Here is an 11412-nt window from a genome sequence, read left to right on the forward strand (position 1 = left end):
TTTAAATCTCTAAGTTGACAACAGGAATTACCAAATAAGGAACAAACACATGTGGTACACCAATCTGCCACCTTGACATTGTGATGTTGTTCATCCATTACGTTCAATATTGCACTTGGTGGACCAAATTCCTAGTTCCCCTTGTGATCAGACTTGAAATGGAAAATAACAACTCCAAACTCAAAAGCAGGCAGCAACATGATCCACTCAACAGTTCTTCCGGGGCCAAAAGTGCTTATGTGGGTAAAGTCTTTGTCAGGGAAAAGTCCCTGGCATCAAATCGCACCTCTACAAGGCAGTAATGACATAATATGGAATCCATCACAATCGGACACAGATGGAGAAAAAACCTACGATAAAAAAAATAAACCCAAAGGTTTTGCACTAGGGAAAGGACATTCTGCAAGCATACTACAACGAACAAGTAACTTATTTAAAATTAAAGAAGTAAGATGGTACTACTTCATCAAATTCTTGGTCCCCCTTCAACGCCCCTAACTCCTAAACCAAACCCTTGTGCCGATTAGGTCATAGGTTGACCGCGATTGAATTAGCAAGTCCATGAATTTGATCTCCTCACAACCGGTTTCATCTGTTTGTCATCCTCGAGCACTATCATACCCAAATGAGATGGATTTTCCAACATCATCTTTGCGACCAAGTATCCTACAACTGATCAGGTAACGACCAAGAAAGGGCGGAGCCAAGATTTTTTTCATGGGTGGATTGGCTAAAATAATTACTATAAAGTAACATAATTTTTTTGTTCCTACCAAAATTATATAATGATACATGAATATGATACTCTAAAATCTGAAATAATAATCCAAACTAACATAACAGGTAATACAATTTCATTTTTTACTTTAAAAATCTTCATTAATTACATATTAAATTATCGTTTTTAATAGAACTGGGTGGACTATATATAAGTATAATAGGTTAAATAGGGTTAATACATAGACTATTAGCGAGAGTTTAAACTAAAGCTTCCTTGCTACAGCCCACCTTAGTCGTGGGTGTAGCTCCGCCCATCGATCACAGTACTCAGGCCAGATGTCTTTCAGCAATCTGCTCTCGGCAAGTTCAATGGCACGTCTAGCAATCAGGCTGCCCGGTCTTGCTGGATGCAGCAGTGAAGCCATAAGAGCAATGTACAGACCAGAACGACAACATGTTACTTGGCCAGAAAACAAAAATGGCACCAAATATAACTTATCATTACCGCATCATTTAATTATCAGGGTAAGCACTAAGAAGTATAGGCAGGTGTGTCTGTGTCACAGTAATCACCCTTTAAAAACAGAAAAAATACTACCTTTTTTTATCTCAGTCTATCGCTAATAACTCATGATCAAGGGAGTGGAAGGAGGATGAGGAGGAGAGGAGGCGTTTTTCTTTTTTTTACCACTCCATTGTTATCAGACATATTGGTCGGGATGGTTCGGATAAACAGTCAGCATTTACGTTATGAGTTTGTGCAGAGGAGAATATAGTGTGAAAGCATACCTGGCCAAGAGCCTCCGTTGTGGTAGTTCCATCTAGCATTTTTGGAAACGCAGCCTGTTACAATCTTCCGTTCAAGATTTTCTATTGCTGGATAACAAACCTTTAGTGGCATTACTCCTGCCAATTCCTCCCATCGTGATTCTATGAGATCCATTATTGCCATGGATTCTTCAGGGGTTGCTAAGGATGAAAGAATCGCTAAATAATTACCCAAGCAAAACCAACGGAAATCCATTCTGGCAGGACTGCTATTCCTAATAAAGTAACCACCAGGAGTTGGCATAAAATCAAAGACCCAGTCGGCCCAGTCCGGAAGAGAAACTGGTATCAAATTGAACTTGTTGACTGCTGTATATGAGTACTCTTCAGTTTTATATCGATATATGTCATTTAACTGCTTAAAGTCTACCAAAAGTAACTTCTCATGTGATAGCTCAAGGCATGAAGGCGTTTTGATATGCGCTCTATAAACTCCTCCCCCTCGTCATCGTGCTTAACCAAAAGCAAAGCACATATTAAAGCCATGAAGAAAAGAACCTGAAAACACATAACCAATAAAGAAGTGAGCTAAAAGAAAACGATAGGCAACACATAATTTATATACAAAATCTAAAAACGCTGCATATCTGTATCAAAACATAAATGGAAAATGACTTGAAATGATAAATGATGAATATCTAGAGATGCTTGTTAGAGCATGCCCGAAATGCCTTGTATTACAAGAAAATGTAATCCATATAGATTTTCTTATTTAATCTCTTTCAGCAATTTAATTGATAATGAAACAGACGAGATGGCTGACCGGGTGGACAGCAAATTCAGTAAGACCATTACTCATGGAAGGATGATTTGAATTTCAATATGTTGTAGACTTAAGTTACGAGCTCCAAAACTAACAACTTATGCGTATGCTAATATTTCAAGGGTTTACCCATGGATGCATGATATCAGGCATATATGGCATGCATCATACCGTACGATAAAAATACAGGACTCGACATAATTATGAAAATTCACCATTCTACAATCAATCATGCAGCATCGATCAGCACAAAGGGTTGGAAATGTGTCGAACCCCTCAGATAGGCATAAATAGCAGCATACCTTCTGGCATTCAGGTAGTTTAGCCAATGAAGAGTCTCTAGTGGATTTCGTGTATGTTTGAAGCAATATGTTCCACCAAAATCAAGAATAAACAGGAGCAACTCTTCCTACCGCTCTCTCACCAAAATCTGCTATTGAAGTCTCGCTGTTCCTGACTGGATCATCTAGTACTTTGAAACTAGCTGGCATTACTCATTCTCCTAGATGAAAACCTATCACAATACTCATGCTGACAGGAATAGGATGAAGAAAGTAACCTTGCACTGAATCTCATCACAATGCTTCATCGACTCCATTCTGTATGAGCAAAGAGTAAGTTGCTATCAAACATCACGTGGTGCTTCGTTGACTCTACTTTGTGTTAATTTTTGTTTCTTACACTTTTTATTCTCTCTTATTGACACATACACCATTCAATGAGCCTTTATAAAAAGATTTTCTACCCGGTTATTTATTCTATCTCTTTTATTTGTTTGTCCGCAGTTTTGCATCGAGTTTTTGCCATGCATTGGAGAAATCGACATTATAATTCATGAGTGGCGCTGCATCTGGCAATATTGATTTCAAAACATCACCTAATTGGCCGAAAGTTTTAAATGAACTGGAGAACTCATCAGCAGTTGTTTCCTCTGACAAACACAACATATTTGACTGTTCCTCGGTAGCAAATTCGGTCACTCATTCTTCTGATAAGCTGCTTGCAGGAAGTTGCAAGGAACAAAAAGCCCTACCATCGAACATCATGAAATTTACAGCTTGCCGGAGTTTACTTAATCTTTTGTGCCACATGCCAAAAGGTCATTTGACTTCAAGATCAATTTCACTTTATGTGACTTCTATTCTCAACCTTGAAAGGTACGAACGTTATCCCTTCAACTTAGTTTTTATGGTGTGATGCAGTACCACTGGTCCGCATAATAGTTCTTGTTGCTTTTATTTTTCAATAAACATAAAATATTATTGGATGTGTCATTATTAAAAGTAGGGTGGATAACAGCTCAGCTGCTGTTGGTGTTTAGCTGTTGCTTTCGGTCCTCCATCATCTATTGTTTTTATCCATTGCTTTCGGCCCTTCTTCACTGTAAAGCTAAAGTTAGATAATAGATTAAGATTAGTGGGATTGGAGGTCATCATTATGTTGGCTTAGCTGCCATGGTCCTCCTTTCTTCTTCACGTTTTTTCTTCTCCCATATATGTTGCATCGTGTAATGTTTTTCAGATATGAAACATACATCAAACATTCAACATGGTATCAGAGCGGGCATCATCCTGAGCCAGTTCTGTATATCGAACCTGCTGTGTTTATTTTTCAAAAACAATGGCAGATGGAAGTATCATTGCTTCTTCATCTGGAAGCGCTTCTGAAATGGATATCAATCCAAACCAACGACTCAGTTCAGTATTATTGAATGAGTTTAATTATTTGCCATGGGCAAGGGCTGTTAGTCTTGCTCTCGGTGGAAGATCCAAACTCGGTTTCATCAATGGCAGTCAACCTGCACCAGATGCTTCTTCTCCAGAATATGGAGGGTGGCTATGTAAAGATCAAATGGTCATGTCATGGTTGTTAAATTCTATGGAAAGGAATATTGCTGAAATCTTCAGCTATTCCGAGTCGTCTCTCATCCTTCGGACCACCGTGAAGGAGATGTATGGAAATCAAAACAATGCAGCTCACATCTTTCAACTCAAGAAGGATATCTCCAACATACAGCAAGAAGGTAAAAGCTTTGTTCAACATCTTGGTTCTTTGAGAAGCATGTGGAATGAGTTAGATGTGTACAGACCTCACACAACTGACCTCTCTGTGCTCCTTAAAAGAACTGAAGAAGATAAAATTTTTCAATTATTGTCTAGCTTGAGCTCAGAATATGAGGATTTGAGAAGTCACATTCTCATGAACTCGGAGCTACCATCCTTCACTAGTATCTGTGCAACTATCCAACGTGAGGAAGTAAGGAGAAAAGTCATGAACAATGGTATAAAAACCAACGTGACAGAAGCTAGGGCTTACCTGACAAATGAAAAAAGATATAAAGGAAAAAACCCTCATTTAAAGTGCCTACATTGTGACAACATCGGGCATGTGAGAGACAAGTGCTGGATCCTACATCCAGAACTCAAACCTGACTTCATGAAGGATAAATCCGCACCAAAGACAAGTCGAGCACACCCTCGTGCCAACACTGCAACATCTTCATCTATCAACAATGTTGATACCTATCAACAGTTCACTGCAAATCCTGCCATCCTTTTAAATGAGTTCGCAGCGTATCTCCAACAAAAGAAGGGAAAAGAGGATGGATCGGTTGATCATGAAGATGGAAGTACTACTGCATTGATGGGCAAATTTGCAGGTTTTTTAGCTGATGTTGATTATGTACCTCAGACAGACTTGAAAGGTATCGTAACTGCTTTCCAAACTGCTCTTAAAATAAACGAGTTACATGATTTTTGGGTTGTAGATTCTGGTGCCACAGACCATATGACTAATCAAATGTCAAAGTTACATAGATTTGAGAAACTACATAATCCTTCACATGTATCTGTTGCTAATGGTGAAGGTGCTAGGATTGTAGGAAAGGGAAAAATCCACCTGATATCTGATCAAATAGAGTCTATGGCCCTATATGTCCCATCATTTCCATTTCAACTTCTCTCAGTGGGAAGAATCACAAATTCCTTAAATTGTTTGGCCATTTTTTCACCAAAAACTGTCATTTTTCAGGATTGTATAACCAAAAGGACGATTGGTGAGGGGTTTTACCTTGATGGTCTCTATTACATATCAAAAAGCTCTTCCTGTGGGTTCCATGCCAAGTCAAAGTCCATCCATACCTCCATTCAAGCTTCCACCTTGTGGCACCAACGACTAGCTCATCCATCTCAACCTATCTTATCCACCTTATTTCCTGACTTAGGCAAAGAATCAACCCACTGTGAAACTTGTCATTTGTCAAAGGCAACAAGACTACCTCTAGGGTCTTCGATGTCTAGAGTTTCTCATCTTTTTGAGCTTGTACACTCTGATATATGGGGACCAACAAATGAATCTTTTGATGGTTATAAATATTTCATAACTTTTGTTGATGATTATTCAAGAGCCACCTGGTTATATTTGTTAAAATCAAAAAGTGAGGTGATGGAAGTGTTTAAGGACTTTCACAACCTTGTCAAAAATCATTTTTCTTCTCAAATCAAAACCCTAAGGTCTGATAATGGCACAGAATACATGTCCCAAGTCATGACTCAATATTTGAGCAACAATGGCATCATACATCAAACTAGCTGTGTTGGCACACCCCAACAAAATGGTGTTGCCGAGAGAAAAAACCGAGATCTCCTTGAAAAAACTAGGGCATTGATGTTACAAATGAATGTACCAAAACGTTTTTGGTCTCAAAGCGTCATGACAGCAGCTTACCTGATCAACAGATTACCTAGTAGGGTTTTGGGGTTCAAATCCCCAATGGAGATAGTCAAGAACAGAAAGGTGGACTTGTCTCACCTTAAAGTCTTTGGATGCATCTGTTTTGTTCATGTTCAGTCATTACATCGAGACAAACTTGATCCTAAGGCAACTAAATGCATTTTCCTTGGCTACTCGTCCACACAAAAAGGGTATAAGTATTATAATCCACAACTTAAGAGATTAATTGTTTCAAAGGATGTTCAATTTCATGAAACTAACTCTTATTACAGTAAGTCTCTGGATAGTACAAGTCAGGGGGAGATTATCTTGGACATGTTTCCACTGCCAAGGACTGAGATACTCAACAATGCGGGTGATCAAACTCACACAATGGATCTTGTGGCTCCAAATCAACCGGATTCATATGACGACAGCAACATGCCTGTAGAAGATGAAACTCTACGTAGTATTGAAGAACCTTCAGAAGAGTCTCTTCCTACCATACCTCGACGAAATCCAACTCGTGAGAGGCACCCACCAGCAAGACTGCAAGACTTTATTACGTACAAGCTCAAGCACCCCTTATCCAACTACTGTTCTTATCAAAAGTTGTCACACAATTACACTGCCTATTTGAGTAATATATCTGCGCATGAAGAGCCTCAATCATTTCAAGAAGCTAACCAATCCCAAGTATGGCAGCAAGCAATGCAGGATGAACTGCATGCACTCGATCAACATAAAACCTGGAGCATTGTGCCACTGCCCAAAGGAAAGAAGATAGTAGGCTGCAGGTGGATATACAAGATTAAATTCAACTCGGATGGGTCTATTGAAAGACACAAGGCACGATTAGTGGCCCGTGGCTTCACTCAAACATTTGATGTGGATTACAAGGAAACCTTTGCCCCCGTTGCAAAGATGAACACAGTGCGTGTACTCTTGTCTGTGGCTGTCAACAAAGGATGGCCTATGTATCAAATGGATGTAAAAAACGCCTTCTTACATGGTGAGCTTGAAGAAGAGGTCTACATGAGATTACCACTGAGTCACTCTCAAAGTCATAAACAGGATGTTGTGTGTAAACTGCACAAATCAATTTATGGTCTTAAACAATCACCGAGAGCCTGGTATGCTAAGCTCAGTTCAGTCCTTATCAGTGTTGGTTTTGGAAGAAGCAATGCGGACTCCTCTTTATTTGTACGCTCAGGCACCGCTGGTACATTGGTTGTTCTTGTGTATGTTGATGACTTGATCATCACCGGAGATAACCCTGAAGAAATCAAAGAACTCAAGCACTCCCTTCAGCAACGCTTTGCAATAAAAGATCTTGGTGTTCTGAGATACTTCCTTGGCATCGAAATGGCTACATCTCACAAGGGCTTCTTCCTTAACCAGCGCAAATATGTTCTGGATCTCCTTAAGGAAGCAAACATGAGTGATGCTAAACCGGTCCCTACACCTCTTGACATTAAACTTAAGGTCAGCTTAGAGGGTCAATCTCTTCCAAACATAAGTTATTATCAGCGGTTGGTTGGTAAGTTGATATACCTGACCATCACAAGGCCCGACATTACCTATGCTGTCAGTATTGTTAGCCAATTTATGCACTCTCCCACGATGGAGCACTTTAACCTAGTCAAAAGGATACTTCGGTATCTAAAAGGTTCTGTGGGACATGGTATAATCATGAAAAAAAATGCAAGCACTCAGATTACAGGTTATTGTGATGCAGATTGGGCTAGCAATTCCATTGATCGTAAGTCTACAACGGGATTTTGCACGTTTGTGGGAGGCAACCTTGTCTCATGGAAAAGCAAAAAACAAACTGTCGTTGCAAGATCCAGTGCTGAGGCAGAATATCGGGCAATGGCATCTACTGCGTGTGAACTAATCTGGCTCAAAGGTTTACTGTGTGACTTAGGTGTTTTCAATCATCAATCCATGTCCCTTTTCTGTGACAATCAGGCTACAATGCACATTGCTTCCAACCCAGTTTTTCATGAGAGAACCAAGCACATTGAAGTCGATTGTCACTATGTTCGTACACAAGTTCAATCTCAGGTTATCCAAACGCATTTTGTAAGGAGCTCGGATCAACTTGCGGACCTATTCACAAAATCATTGGCCTCTCATCAGTTTCAGCTTCTTCTTGGCAAGCTTGGATCTATCAACCTTTTGGATCCAGCTTGAGGGGGAGTATTGGATGTGTCATTATTAAAAGTAGGGTGGATAACAGCTCAGCTGCTGTTGGTGTTTAGCTGTTGCTTTCGGTCCTCCATCATCTATTGTTTTTATCCATTGCTTTCGGCCCTTCTTCACTGTAAAGCTAAAGTTAGATAATAGATTAAGATTAGTGGGATTGGAGGTCATCATTATGTTGGCTTAGCTACCATGGTCCTCCTTTCTTCTTCACGTTTTTTCTTCTCCCATATATGTTGCATCGTGTAATGTTTTTCAGATATGAAACATACATCAAACATTCAACAAATATTAAAAAAAATCTTCTGGTGAACAATTATTTCACAAATTTGAGTACTCAATAAGACACAGATATCCACTTAATTGAGTTGAGTTCTACGAAAACCTAGCACAGATACTATCATTTGGTTGTTCAGTTTTTCTTGCACATAATACTTTTGAATACATGTAAAAAGAGTAAAGTGGCTAAAATCTTGCTTCTTGTAAAATCGTTTCAGAAAGTGTTTTGCACAGAACAGCCCATCACTGCCATACTCTTTCAACTTGTGAACTTTCTTTCTATAGTCTCATGTGCACCTTTTCCCCAGCAGCCTACAGAATTCATATCTCATGAAAAACATTTATGTGCTTAATAATTGAAGCTCTCTGATTAAGTGTAGTCTTTGTAGCCATTCAATGAAGAAATTTGTTAATATTACCTGTTCTGTGTTTTTCAGGCTTCTTGTTGGCGGCTTATTAGATTGTCAGAATGCTTTGAACTCACATCATTATCACAAGCTCTTCAGGTTGTTTGTGTCTTGTCGTAAGGCCTTAAAACATGTAATTCTGGCTTGTGAAGAGCAGACAGTAGCTAGTCAAGCCTCACATGCTTCAGTGTTCCTTGAGGATACATTTCCTATTTTATGGCTTTACAAGTCAGTTTATGCGTTTCTTGGGACTCAAGAGTCATTTTCAAAAGATAATCGTCGCCCATTTAATGAAATGATCTTGATGGATCACACATTTTTTGTGTTTCTGACATCAAGTAAAAACCAACTTAATCATGCTGTTCATCTCCCTAAAGCTGCTGAACTGAATGCTGAACCTGTCTATGAACATAGTAATTCAAGTGAATCTGATCAGTGCTTGGATCCTTCCAAATGTAATGAAACCAGGAAAAGTGTAGCCATTATTGCTAACAGTTTCACAGAACAGATGCAAAGCCTACTATTTAATTTGAAGGAGGGCCCTTATGACGGAAAACTTGGGATTGATGTTGATGCTCTAAATTTGAACAAGTTTTAATCCTTAAGTTCTTGCCTTAGTGGGTTTTTATGGGGCCTAGCATTTGTTGTGAACCATACAGATGCGAGAAATAGTGATCATGAAGCAAACTCATCACAGTGGAAACTTGAACCCATCACCGAACTCAACCTTTGCATAAATGTTTTTGCAGAATCTGCTAGACTTCTCTTACAAATGTTGCTTTTTGACGATAATCAACGGTCCAGAACTTTATGTGATGCTCGAAATGTTCAAAAGACAGACTGCAACGTAGATTCAGGTGCAGAGGAGTTTTTACCAGAAGGCACTGGTGTTGAGACTGACATTGCACGCGGAAGACTACATAATGAATCAGAAGCTGCAATGACCTGCTCAGCATCACCTGACATCCATGGTAACTCGGGGTCTGGTAGTGTCCATAGAAGAAAGTTACATTTGAAAGGTGCAGTTTTGGCTGCCAGTGCATTGACTGATGTTGATTCATTTGAATTGCAATTTTTAAATAAGCCTTTGTTGAGACGCCTGCTAAAAGATGATTACCCAGATGCATCGTTTTTGTTCAGGCAGTTGTTTGTTGCATCGTCATCTATGTTGAGGTTAAGTTTGCATATGAATAGTGCTCCCCTGACCCCAAGCTTGGTGCATATTTTTACTGGCATCACACAACTCTTGTTGTTGGAATCAGTGGACATGGATCAGGTGCCGCACTTTTTTTATTTTGTGTGTTTAGATGGTGTTCTGAAGTACGTGGAAGAATTGGCGAATCATTTTCCTCTGACTAATCCTACGTTAACCAGAAATTTGTATGACAAGATGGTTCAGCTACAGTTACAGGCACTGGGGAAATGCATAACTTTACAGGGAAAAAGAGCCACCCTGGTATCTCATGAGACAGAGTCGAGCACCAAAATGATCCATTGTCCTATGGGATTTTCTGAAGCTTTTCTGTCTGGCTGGCCATACTTATTGGATGAACTTAAAACTAGGTTGACGTCATCGTTCACAGTGTTCATAAAGAAACCATCAGAGTTGCATCTTTTATGTGCTCTACAAGCTATAAAGAGAGTCGGTGAGCGGGAGGGGTGCACTATGAGTTATGACATACATACTGAAAGTGTATATGGGGGAAAGGTTTCTTCATTTGTTGCTGCTGGCCTGGATTGCTTGGATTTGGTACTGGAGTTTGTTTCAGGTAATCAACAAAACATTTGAGCATTTTGGAACCTATATTGGAAGGTACTGGTCCAGTGTTGGAGCATAGGGACTGTGAACTAAGTCTTCGCCTTTACATGTCTTCTACTAGTCATAATGTTTGTGAAAAAAAATATGAAAGTTTGCTACGAATATTTCATAATTCTATGAAATCACATTGTTTGTCACCACTCTGTTATGTGTAATGGTCATGTCCGCTATTAGTACGTATTTTATATAGATTTCAAGTGCATATGACTAAAGGTTGTTGGGACTTGCTTTTTTGATCATTTGTTTTCCTTTCAGGACGCAAACATTTGAAGGTCGTTCAAAGACACATCCAGAGCTTCATTGGTAGCGCCTTCAATGTTATTCTACACTTGCAAAGTCCAGTAATCTTGTATGAGAGAGTGATCCAGAGGAAAGGTAATGCTAATAATGATCCAGATCCAGGATCAGTCATTCTTATGTGTGTTGATGTACTGGTTAGAATTTCTGGCAAACATGCTCTGTACCAAATGGAGCCCTGGCATGTAGCACAATCTTTACGTATACCTTCAGCACTTTTTCAAGACTTCCATCTTTTAAAACTTCCGGAAGCTCCCGTTCCTGATGATTCTTCAACAATTCCAAATAACCAAGTTTCTAATCCAGTAACAAGTTTACATTTCTCTGGCATAGATAGGCAATACTCGGTTGACCTGTTTTCTGCCTGCTGCCGGTTGTTGCAT

The 11412-nt window shown here is 39.4% G+C and overlaps 1 pseudogene; it reads right to left on the bottom strand.

Moving 5' to 3' along the window:
* Positions 1-361: 361 nt before the first annotated feature.
* Positions 362-2841, bottom strand: LOC103958505 (annotated as a pseudogene).
* Between the last annotated feature and the right edge of the window lie 8571 nt (positions 2842-11412).

This window comes from the organism of the source record quoted next, unplaced genomic scaffold (assembly GCF_019419815.1).
Source record: "Pyrus x bretschneideri cultivar Hongxiangsu unplaced genomic scaffold, Pyrus_bretschneideri_v1 Contig7, whole genome shotgun sequence".
NCBI lineage: Eukaryota > Viridiplantae > Streptophyta > Magnoliopsida > Rosales > Rosaceae > Pyrus > Pyrus x bretschneideri.